Source organism: Callorhinchus milii, unplaced genomic scaffold, assembly GCF_018977255.1.
Source record: "Callorhinchus milii isolate IMCB2004 unplaced genomic scaffold, IMCB_Cmil_1.0 Scaffold3, whole genome shotgun sequence".
In the NCBI taxonomy this organism is placed as follows: Eukaryota; Metazoa; Chordata; class Chondrichthyes; order Chimaeriformes; family Callorhinchidae; genus Callorhinchus; species Callorhinchus milii.
The window spans coordinates 24,801,995-24,814,192 of NW_024704744.1; the positions used below are offsets into that span (position 1 = coordinate 24,801,995).

Below are 12,198 nucleotides of genomic sequence, written 5' to 3' on the forward strand. Positions count from 1 at the left end.
CGATGCTGGAATTCCTCGAGACCAAAATTGAGGGAATCCGCTCACCCGCCTCTGCCCTTCCAACTGCTAACTCCTCCCCATCTCCCCCTCACACTCCCGCCCCGACCCATCCTTCCCTCCACACCTTTGAATTTGTCTACCCCTCCTCTCTCAAAACCGTTAGGACCCATTTGAAACCCACCACCTGTTCCATCGATCCCGTCCCTATCCCTCTCCTTACCTCCCAGCTTGATCTCTTTGCTCCTCGACTTACCAATATCATCAGCCTCTTATTGTCGACTGGCACTATTCCCCTCCCCTTTAAAACAGCCGTCATCACTCCTATCTTCAAAAAACCTACCACGGGCTCATCCTTGCTGTCCAACTATCGCCTCATCTCCAACCTCCTTTCCTTTCCAAGGTCCTGGAACGAGTCATTGCTTCCCAACTTCGCTGCTTCCTCTCCCGTCACTCCCGCTACGAACTCCACCAATCGGGTTTCCGTGCAGCTCACAGCATGGAAACAGCCCTGGTCAAAGTGACAAATAACATTTTGTTGATCTGTGACCAGGACTTCCTCTACTCCTAGTCCTCCTTGACCTCCTGCATCCTCTTACACTGTTGATGACTCTATCCTCCTCCACTGCCTCTCTCCCCTGAACCTTCATGGTTCTGTCCTTGACGGGTTCAGACTCTACCTTACACAAACGGCTTCTCCTCTCGCCCCCAAACCAAACCATCTTGTGTGGCATTCCTCAGGGCTCTGTCCTTGCTCCCCTCCTCTTCAATATCTATATGCTCCCTCTTGGTGACATCATCTGCAGACATGGAGTCAACTTCTACATGTATGCGGATGACACTCAACTCTATCTCTCAGCCTCCACCCTCAACGCCAGGACCACTGCTGCCCTGTCAGAATGTCTGTCAGACATCAAGTCCTGGATGAAAGCTAATTTTCCACAGTTGAACGTCAACAAGACCGAGACTCTCCCGATTGACTCCTGTCAGCGCCTCCTCACCTTAGGCATTGACAGCATCACCATCCAGGGAATGCACACTCCACCTCACTGAGCCAGTCCGGAACCTTGGCGTCTTTTTTGACCCTCAACTCTCCTTTCTACCCCACATCCGTACCATGTCCCGCTCAACCTTACCCCACCTCCGCAACATCTCCCAGCTCTGCCACTGCCTTTTCCCTCAGGCCGCTGAAACCCTCATCCATGCATTTATTACATCTAGGCTCAACTATGCCAATTCCATGCTTGTCAGCCTTCCCAACTCTTACCTCCACAAGCTGCAGATCATCCACTGGCTCCCCATCCCCCAGAGTTCAAAATCCTCATCCTCGCTTTCAAGGCACTCCACGGCATTGCTCCTTCCTAACTCTACCATCAGCGGTTGGGCCTTCAGCCTATCTGCTCCCACCCTTTGGAACTCCATCCCACAGTCCTTTGCCTCATTCCCTCCCTTGACTCCTTCAAAGCCTGTCTCAAGACCCTCCTCTTCGACTGTGACTTTGTCCACCCTCCAGCACTAAATTCCCTGTCCTCCAGTCCCCTGATCCCACCCCCTGCTCAGGTCCAAATCCCTGACCGTCCAGAACCTTGGAATGTCCTCCCAACGTGCAAGATGCTATACAAATGTGATTTATTGTTGTTGTTCATTACATCTAAATGAAAATAGATTAATAGGTACAAGATCATTGTTGTTAGTAAGATAAACAGAACTATTATAACTTTAAACATATTCCATTCTTTGCTTATCTTGATTATATTTGAAAAAACATTATTACTTGAAATCGTATCAGCCATCTTTAATTCAATGTTTTTTCTTGGTTTCTCTAAGATTCTTATACCTGCTTCTACTTGTGTTTATGCTTCACTCAGATCGTCCTCCCTATAGGATTCCTTGAATGTATTAAAAGCTCTGTTTATCCCTACTTCATTGCAATGGCTCATGTTGTTTGTTGATGCATTTTTTATTTGGTTGGAATGAATTTTGATTGTATTCTCACCATCAGCTCTTTGAATATTTCCCTTTGTTAAGATTGAATTTTCCAATTATAATCGTATTCTAAGGGACACTGGGCAAATTTGTACTGTGAAAGCAGAAACCCAGAATAACCCTTTCATATATGTCAAAGCAACAGTAGAAGAAAGAATAGGTTCAGTATTGTGAAGAATAATGTTAAGGTACAAACTTGCAAGTAATAATAATAATAATAATCCTTGCATTTGATATAGCGCTTTTCACGTCGGGAGGATGTCCCAAAGCGCTTCACAGAACACACTGTAAAGTGAATTGACTGTATATTTGTGGGCGAACGCGGCAGCCAATTGCGCACAGCAATGTCCCACAAACAGTCGTAGATTGAAAATTACCAATTTATTATTGTTTTTTTTTTGGAGGGATTATTATTAGGCGTGTGGAGTAAGGAAACTTACTTACAGGACTCCAAGTATTTATTTGCCCAGAGGGTAATCAATAACATGCTCGTGGAGTCCTGTGGCTCAGTGGTTAGAGCACTCGCTTTGCAAGTGAGAGACCTGAGTTCAATTCCAGGCAGGGCGAAACCTTGGGCAAGTTTCCTTACTCCACACGCCTAATAATAATCCCTCCAAAAAAACAAAACAATAATAAATTGGTCATTTTCAATCCATATGACTGTTTGTGGGACATTGCTGTGCACAATTGGCTGCCACGTTCGCCCACAAATATACAGTCAATTCACTTTACAGTGTGTTCTGTGAAGCGCTTTGGGACGTCCTCCCGACATGAAAAGCGCTATATCAAATGCAAGGATTATTATTATTATTAATAACATGCTACCAGGAAAGGTGGAACAGACAAGTGCTCTATTCTCAGTTAAGAGGCAGTTTGATGCTATGATGGGAAGATGGTAGGTTTGGTATTCTGGAAGAATCACATCAAATAGGATGAAGGACCTTCTTCAACTAAAACTCTCTTGTGATCTTTTGAATACTGCAGCACCTCTAAAAATATGCATGCCTCATTTTCTTTGATGTTTTCCCAGTCAATACCAAAATAATTGACATCTCCCATGGTTAATATTCAAGCCTTTTTGCACAATTCTTTCTGAACCTGCCCATGCGATTTCACTTCACAGTACGTATTTATTTGAAGTCCTCTAGAGATCTCCACACACAAATCTGGTTGTTGTGTTTTTACTACATGCCGATTTAAGTTTAAAAATATCATATTCTACCTAATAAAATAACAAAAAGTGAGTCAGCGACTGGGGTTTTGTACTCAATTTATCAAATCTGAAATTAAAATTAAACTTAAGATTCTGTTGACAATAATGCAAATTACTCTTGAGACTCGTTACCCTATCTTGCATCAGAGTTACAATACATGCAGACTATAGATATTCAAGCTGATGTTTCTTGACTCATATTCAACCTAGATTTCGAAGAGATCACCTTACTTCCATTGTGCTAAAAGCTAAGAAAGTCACAGGAGCGAACTGAGAAAGGAAGGGTTTGAAAAGAATGAGTTGTGGAGAGAGCAGTGGACATTGAGGAACAAGACAAAGTGTCATTGATATCTTTTAAAAGACCTACTTAAGGTGATTTTATCAAGTGAGGAGCTGAGGAACCAGGAAGGTTGTTGGTTCAATCCTCGGCCAGTGCTGAGTTAGTTGATCCCACCCGCAGCAACACAATGGGACTCTGAGCCTTCCAGGTTACTGAGAGGCAAAGCAGCTAGTGTCCCTATAATTGGTTGATATACCACCCCCTCCTCCAAGGATCCCAACGGTGGAAGTGACCCTTGATCAGAATTCAGCAAAGTTACCCATTTTGGAGACACAAGAGCTCGGTATGCTTTCACTGCATTACATTTTTCACATCTTTCATTACCAGTGACACAATCCGTGCTTTGATTTGAGCATTTTATATAAGCACACAAGAAAGCATTTTCTGGAGATGTGTTTCATGAAGATAGTACCACCTTTATGTATAACTAAAATTAGCTTTGTGCAATCTAACCTTTTGATTGTATTTACTGGAAGTATGTAACATAATCAAGGGTTGCACTGCCTCTGACATAGAGGGCATTGCAGTACTTTCAGAAAGAAAAAAATGAAATGCAGAGTTGACAAAGATGAATTGCAGTAGGTCACAATCCACAGAATCCCCTTGCCAGCCAACGCTTTTCATACCCCTGGTCAAATCATCTGGTAGATTTAGCTGACAGGTCAACGTGTGAACATATTGAGCTAAACGGGTGGTGGCTTCAGGCTCTCTAATCTCTCATTATACTGCACTGTCATTTCTTAACACCAGATCGATTTCCATGTTCATAGAGGATTGATTACTCAGCAAAACATAACAGTGACAGCTTCTGGTATCCTTGCTGGATTCTGGGAAGAATTCCTATCTTCTCTCTAATTATGAGACAATTTTCCTTTTTCAGATTTCACAAAATATACTTCTACAATGCTGTAATACCACTCTTACCTCTGGGTCAAACATTTGTGGGTTCAGCTGACATATTAGGAAATCATAGTCTAGACTGACATGCTTGATGATATAATGCTATGTAAAATATAGGAATTGTTTATTATTTTTTAAAAAATAGGATTTTCTCCCAGTGTCATATCCAACAATGATTCAGCCTACGACTGTTTCTGGGAGCTTGCTGGTGAAAATGGTTGTACAGTTTACCCATAAAACCAGTCACTGCACTTGAGAGTAAATACCCATGAAGCAGCTTGAGATATTTCAAAATGATTCAAAGCTGCTTCAAAATATTTCAAAGGTGCTATAAAATTGCAAGTTCTTCATTAGTCTTACACTTCTCCAGGTTCACACGTGCAAACTAAAACTCTTTCTAAAATGTAATAACCGTATAGTTTATAAAGAGTGCAGCAAGCTCCTGGATTATGTTTAATGTTTTTAATGTTGGGAAAGAGACAGTTATCACCTTAGGTTCTTTTAAGCATTAGAAACTTAGACTGAGAGTCAGATTGAGTATTAAGAGTGCTTGAACTTTAGGGAGCGCTGCTTTCTCCTAATCAGACAGCAATGCATGTCACATAGACAGTATCAAACAGGGCTGTCCACTTGCACCACTCTAACATCAGTTAGCAGTTTCATATGGTACCTCCAATATAGATTGACCAGTTCTGTTGACAAGCCAGCCTGGTTTGTCAACGCAACTTGGAGGATGGACTGGTCACTGGAAGCAGGTATCCTTTTCACTCAGCTATATTAATACTGAAAGTCAAAGCCCTAACGGGTACAATGATCCTTGCTAGACAAGAGGTGGAAAGCTTCCTGGTTACCATTTCCCATGTAAATGGCCAACAATATGGTTTTAGCTGGTTAAATTCCAGCTAAACACCAACATGCACCCTGGAGTCCCCAAGCCTCTGCTATTTTCAACCTAAACCTCCAGCAAACTGTGTCCCTCTCAGAGAGAGTTTGCCTTCTGTTCTAGACATACAGAAACATCCTTGCTTGAGTGGAATACATATGTGGACATCTCAGTCTGAAAGGTTCCCGCATGTGTTAAACACCTGACTGACTAAGAAAAATCAGTTCACAGTCTCATCCGGTACATACAGTACAACTTGAGCTTTCAACTTTGAAGTTTGCCCTGCCCTGAACTGATTGCTTAAAGTAGGTATCAGTTGTCATTGTATTTTGAAAGTAATTTAATCCACTCATTTGCACAGATTCCTGAGTCTGATTCTGAATTGCAGCCCAAGTCTGGGGAGGAAGTTAGGAAAATATTTTCACACAAGCCGAGTGAGACACATCACTATAGTGCCTGTTGAAGCCAAGATAATAAAGTCATTGGAAAAGCAATTAGATAACCACATGAAAAATAAAGATATAAAAGGGTATGGGGAAAGAGCAGAGTAATGAGATTAGAGTGGATAGCTCCAGTAGGGAAAGCTATCACAGCACAGAGAGGACAGGGTGAATGGCCTCCTTGTGTGAGTCATTTGAATCATTCGATGATGGCTTAATTGTAGCTGCTCAATTTTGGTGGTGTTCCATTTACTTATAGGAATAAATTACAGTCTCTTACACCTGGTTGTGACCATGTTTAGGTTTGCTAACTTATTCAAGTGAAACATTGTTTGATTGCACAGACACTATGTTTCCTCCACATATAATACAGTTCAGCTTACCAGATACTGCAGCTCAGTCTCTCCTGACACAGAACATTTCTCAAAGTATTGAGTGGAACATAAGCATTTGCCTTCAAAGCCAATTTGATGGTTGGATAACTAATTTGCAATGTGGATGTAATTAAAGAACTGATAGACACAGGATAAGTGCACTGTGCAGAAATAATAAATAAAATGAACTAAGTACGTGCAGGATCCTTCCACAGTGGAGTTTGGACTCGAGGCCACCAGGTTAAGCATTATAGTAGCTATTCACTGTGTCCAACAAAATTATTATCAGCTACTGGAAAATTATTCTCCTGATAGAAATAGGATATATTTCTAATTTCTTCTCCAGGCAAGGAGATGTTGGTTAGGGTGTGTTTATTGCACACGGTACCTTTAAGTTCCTGATTGAGCTCGTGACCAGGTCCCTTATCTGTGCCTCAGATGGCGTTGTAAGCACATGTGTTTATACACTACTTCAAGATTTGTCTCTGTTCTTATTTTACTTGGCACCTGTTTTGTACTGGATTACATTTTGTGTACTGATCCTACAGTTTTTACTGTTTGATAACTGGACCGTTTCAGTGGCTTTATGTCTCGTCACTCTGTAAATAAAGCATGCAAAAGAAAGAGAAGAAAACCTGTAGGGCTTTAAAGAAAAATGAACCCATTTAAGGGAAGCAACTTTCTTATAAAAATTAATTATGTTTCTTTGTTATTTTAGTTCGTAGCTATGCTGAACATCATCTGCTTAATATGGAGTCTTGTAGCTTAGTGGTTAGAGCACTTGCCTCACAAATAAGAGGACCTGAGTTCGATTCCCAGGCAGGGTGAAACCAAAACGTTGGTTTCCTTATGCCACACGCTTCTGTTTACCTAGCAGTAAGTAGGAACCCGGTTGTTAATCAATTGGGGGATTGCTTTCCCTGAGTAATAATCCCTTATAAAAAAAAAGTTTCTAAAAATAATAATTTGGTCAATCAATCCACGACAATTGGCTGCCATGTTTTGCCCACAAGGTATACAGTCAATAGTACATTCTGTGAAGCTCTTTGGGATGTCTCGAAGACGTGATAAAACACTATGTCAAATTCAAGGATTATCATTATTATTATTATTAAAGTGCTGGGCCATAATGTTCTGATTACAGTTTGGGTACCTTTTTCCATTGCATTCATGCCCTGCAATAAAAAAAACTACATTGCAAAATCTGAATTGATTTTAACTACAAATAATTTCTTTCATCCTTTGAACATAAACTATTAAATTACATCATGAACAACTGCTTAAGTAGATCAAGAAATAATGGAGACTGTCCCTAATTAATTTCTAACCATCAAGTGAAATGTTGCCAATAAATTGAATGTTATTTTGCAATGTAAAAATGAACCTTTGAACATTTTATTTATTTTAGATGGAGCTAGGTGTTTTAATTTCAAAACATCACTTACACTTTGTCCCAACTATCCTGTATACAATAAATCATGTGGATTAGTAGCATTTTGCTATTTACTATTCATTGCAGATAGTTTAAAGTAAATTTAAATGAATGTGTGAAAATGGAGAACACACAGTAGGGATGATTTGTGGTTAAACTGGAATATACGATCATGTAGGCATGAAGATGTGTAATCTCTAGAAATACTAACTTGTGGAATAAAATAATTAGCATATTTTTACAGCAGTTTTCATCAGCTAAGAATGCCATCACAGATGCCAAGTTAAATAAGCCTAGGAATAGTGACAAATCATAAAGTACAAACATGTGTAGATTAAAAGTCCACTGAGACATATGAATGTGAATGTAAGTAATCTGGAGCCCAACACTGTTTTGTAAGATACAGAAGTAGAGTCTGGTTAACAAAACCCTTAGGAAATCACAACATCACCTGCTATTTATAAATTCTATTTGTGAAAAGTGTTGTTTGCATTAGCATTAACACAAGCAAGGGCTTGCAATAATGAGTGTTCAGTGCAATGCCGCTAAAAAGACAATTGGCTGTTCCCCCCACTTTCCCAATGAAGAATTGTGACTAAAGCCACAGATTCAAAATTCAAAGTTCTGAATTATTGGGGGCCTAAATGGCTCATTGAGTTTATCCAGTGAGTAACTGAGAATTATAGACTCGGAAAGCCACAGGTTTGCTTCCTAGCTCTACTGAGTTGTTAACTTCAGCCAGAAAAGCAGTAAGGATGCTAGCATAGGCATCAGTATCTTGAGTTGGATAGGGATAAAACAGCTATCATACTTGCAGTCCCCCAGGTACACAAGTGTAAACATTGGGTGAGGTCTGGATCGAACTTGACGATTGCCAAATAGCGCAGGCTTACAGGTAGATAATGGGTAAAATGTCAGAGGGTAACTGGCAGCTATTGAGCAGTATCACAGCAAAAAGTCGATGACATCAGGAGAGGAAATAATGGGAGAGAATTGGAGTAAAAGGAAGCACATAAAATAATAATAATCATTGTATTTAGCACCTTATCAAGGTGTCAGAAGTGCTTCCCAGGATTTCCAGTAAAGTGTAATCACTGTGCATTTATAAAGTAAGAAAACATGGAAGAATAAAATGCTTCAGAATAAAATGCTGTTTGGCTCCATCAAGCCCAGTCTTTCTACAGTCATATATTACATACCATATAATGGACCTCAATCCACAACTCTGTCTCCTGAGAGAAAGTATTGTACAGATACTGCCAGAATCCAAAGGCAATTAATGAAGTAAGAGATCCATAATATTCATTCATCCATCCCATATTTTCCCTACAAGTGCTCAAGGATGCTACCATACACGAAGGGCACTATTTCAATGCAAATTGTTGTTGTTGTTATATTTAACCCTCACATTCACCACACCACACACAACATTATATGGCTTGGGATATTTGTTCAGTTCATTTTGGACCTATTCCTACATCTTCTTTCGCTTGCCCACTGAGTGTTTTAGTTTATTTTTTTCAAAGAATGAATTAATACAGTACCAAATCCTTTTGTTGGGTATCAAAATCCCACATCATTGAGTTTGTCATGTTGAGAATCTTTCAATCCAATATTTGTCAATAGGAAATCAGAATTAATGCAACAAATCCAGTTTGGAAATATGACATTTTAAATCCCCAAATCCATTTGAATATAATATCTTCTGCATAGTATAAAACTGCTTACTGTAGACATAGATACATAGATGCGAAGGAGTAAAAAATGGCCCGGGGGTCCACCAAATTAGCTCCATGGACCCTCCAAATGGTGTGAGCCTGTCCTATAGGTGAAGAAATAGAGAAAAAAAACAAAAAAAGGGCAATTTTAGGCAAAAAAAGATGTATCCGTCATCACTGATCTATATAACATCTATATAACATCTTTCAATTTATAGTCAAATATTTGTAAATATTTGATTGTATTTATTTTTGGCAGCTTTGCATTGTCTGAGAACTTTTAGGGAACAATCAATTATCCCCTCGAAATCCACTTCCTTCTCCATCTCTGCTGATAAACACCTGTCATTTAGCAAACTTTACTGTTTTTTTTCCAATACATGTATGTTGCATTTTTCCACAACAAAAAAACATTTTGCCTCCTTTGCTATCCAACTAATGCATTTTTTGGTTTAACTTGGATGAGGGAAAAATGTTGGTTAGAACACTAGGAGAACTTCCACTCATAAAAGAGCCACAGGATCTTACATCATCAATAGTTGTGGTCAAAATATTGTGCAAAGTTTGGGAACTGTACTTTATTGATAGGTTTGTAAAGGATAAGGAAGAAGTAGGTGGATCTATACAGTTTAAAACTAGATTTGTAGCTATATAGCTATGTGGAGTCCTGTAGTTAAGTGGTTAGAGCACTCGCTTTGCAAGCGAGAGACCTGAGTTCAATTCCAGGCAGAGCGAAACCTTGGGCAAGTTTCCTTACTCCACACGCCTAATAATAATACCTCCAAAACCAAAAACAATAATAAAATTGTTCATTTTCAATCTACGACTGTTTGTGGGACATTGCTGTGCGCAATTAGCTGCCGCGTTCGCTCACAGTTAATTCACTTTACAGTATATTCTGTGAAGCGCTTTGGGACATCTAGAAGACGTGAAAAGCGCTATATCAAATGCAAGGATTATTATTATTATATAAGAATGACCATTCTGTTTTTTTATTACAACTTATTCCATTAGAGATTTTTGTTGTAATTAAAATATTAGAATGCATAATTAAAAGAGATTGCAAACCGAGAAAAATATAAAAGCTCACTTGTTGGAAAGACAACTGTGAAACTTTTAAAAGTTGGGATAAGTAAGTATTCCCAGACCTGGTCGTCAAATTCTGGATTCTGCCTGTTAGAGGCTGCCTGCTGGCTTCATAGCTGGAGCAACTAGCTTTGGACAAAGCCATTTGAATGGGTTCTACAGTCTTCAAAGAAGGCATCTCAAAGGATACCTTATAGACATGTATAACATTTTAAATTGGATTGAAATGTTAACCCAGATCGATACTTAAGGATGCACCAAGACAGTAGAACAAGAGGACATAGGTCTACAACAACAACAATTACACTTGTAGAGCACCCTTTACGTTGGAAAGACGTTCAAGGGCGCTGGACAATCAGCGGTTTTGGACCCCAGCTGGGAGTTGGGATCAGAAGGGGAGGAGGGCGGTGGGGGTGGGAAGGTGGCGAAAGGCATGATTGAAGAGGCAGGACTTCAGAAGGGACTTGAAGAAAGCAAGAGAGAGGGTGAGTTGGAGGGATTGTGGGATAAAGTTCCAGAATGTGGGGTCAGAGATGCTGAATGCCTAACCACCAATGGTGTGGGGCAGTGGGAGTGGACAGGCTGATATAGAGTCACGAGGTCGGAGAGCTAAGATTGTGGAGGCCTTGAAAGTTTAGAGTTACAATGGGCAATTTCAGGACAGATTCCAGGAGACTTTCCTATACCTAGAGGGTAATTAACAAACTGGAACTAGTTTCAGCAAGGTAGTTGAGGTCAGGACACTGGACTCATTTAAAAAGCAGCCTGATATTGTGATGGGAGGAAGTTAGGGTGGGTATTCTGGTGGGATGAAATCCAATGAGCTGAAGGTCCTTCTTCATCCAAACCAATCTTTGATCTTATGAGAGTCATGGTGGGGGGATGCTTCCCCATGTCAGTTATCAAATAGGACATCTCCAGGAGAGAAATTCTGTCCCTGATGTGATGATTATCATGACATCAGTGATGAATATCATGACATCAGTGACGATTATCATCAGATGTGATGATTATCACATCACATACCCTATTTTCAAACCGGCCTTTCTGTTTATGGTTTCCAGCATTCTTTTTTATAACTTGTACATCTATGATGTGATGTTTAAGCAGTCTTTTCCATCATTTATTCTTGCCTATTAAATTCCACAGAAAAGTGAAAATAAATGAATGTTTTCACTTTTGAAAACTGAAACATCTAAAACCACCTTTTCACTTGTGGAGGTGTGAAGTGAAGTTGTTGGGAGGGTGGAAGAAATGGACTTGAAAATCTTACCATGAGTGAACCAAGCTACTCAGAATGCTTTTCCTTTTCATTGTGTGTCTCATATTTGCCGCAACTAAATATAACTTCCAATAAAAATAACATCAAGGGCAACCAAATCATCTAACCTAGCAATGTGGTTGCCAAAGTAACAGATTAAGAATTATGCTTTCCCAATTTATATTACAGTCTCATTGAGTCATGTGGTTTGCATAACTGAAATGACATAAACCTGCCGCAGCATGCATGGAGATTCTTTGCAGTGTTGGTTCCTCATAGGAATTGTTCTAATTAGATAACAAGGTTTATCTCTCCATCAGTGGTGTGAAATACTTTACAAAATGCTGTGGTTTAAATCTCCTGTGTGGTGCTGTGGAGGTTCAGCAAGATTAAAATGGAAACTTTAAATGATGCATTGAGGGACCACTCTTATTTTCTCCTCATTGGTAAATTTACCCTCCGGCAGAGAAGGTTTGTCTGCAAAATTTACCAACACTCGGAGATTTGTTCCTTACTTCATGATATCATCACTATAAATTAACTCTTATTACTACTCTAATTCATCTTT

The 12,198-nt window shown here is 39.7% G+C and overlaps 1 protein-coding gene across 1 annotated transcript in view; it reads left to right on the forward strand.

Annotated features, from left to right (window-relative positions):
• Positions 1 to 12,198, forward strand: part of LOC103185802 (exostosin-1) — a 378,349-nt gene that overhangs the window by 364,149 nt on the left and 2,002 nt on the right.